The 231-nt window shown below is 51.5% G+C and overlaps 1 protein-coding gene across 1 annotated transcript in view; it reads left to right on the top strand.

Annotated features, from left to right (window-relative positions):
- PCBP4 (poly(rC) binding protein 4) overlaps window positions 1–231 on the top strand; it is a 6,820-nt gene that overhangs the window by 6,014 nt on the left and 575 nt on the right. The gene's annotated exons all lie outside the window — the stretch shown is intronic.

The raw sequence follows: 231 nt of genomic DNA, 5'->3' as shown, positions 1-231 counted from the left end.
CAGCAACCCCGTCCGAGAGCCGGTCCCTGCTGGCTTGGAAATGCTGTATATATAAGTCTCTATTTTTTCCTCCTTTGTAACTTATCAATGGTTTAATAAAAAGATAAAATTTACAAGTTAAAAAAAATAATATCCCCCACCCTGGGTGATGACACCCCCCACACGAGGGGCAGCGCCAGCTCCTGGGGACACAGGGTGGTGGCCCGAGGGGCGTCACCGTCGGCAGGGCGG

Source organism: Buceros rhinoceros, unplaced genomic scaffold, assembly GCF_000710305.1.
Source record: "Buceros rhinoceros silvestris isolate BGI_N320 unplaced genomic scaffold, ASM71030v1 scaffold22624, whole genome shotgun sequence".
Lineage (NCBI taxonomy): Eukaryota > Metazoa > Chordata > Aves > Bucerotiformes > Bucerotidae > Buceros > Buceros rhinoceros.
The sequence above is the reverse complement of the archived record's forward strand: the minus strand, read 5'-3'. Positions and strand labels throughout refer to the sequence as shown.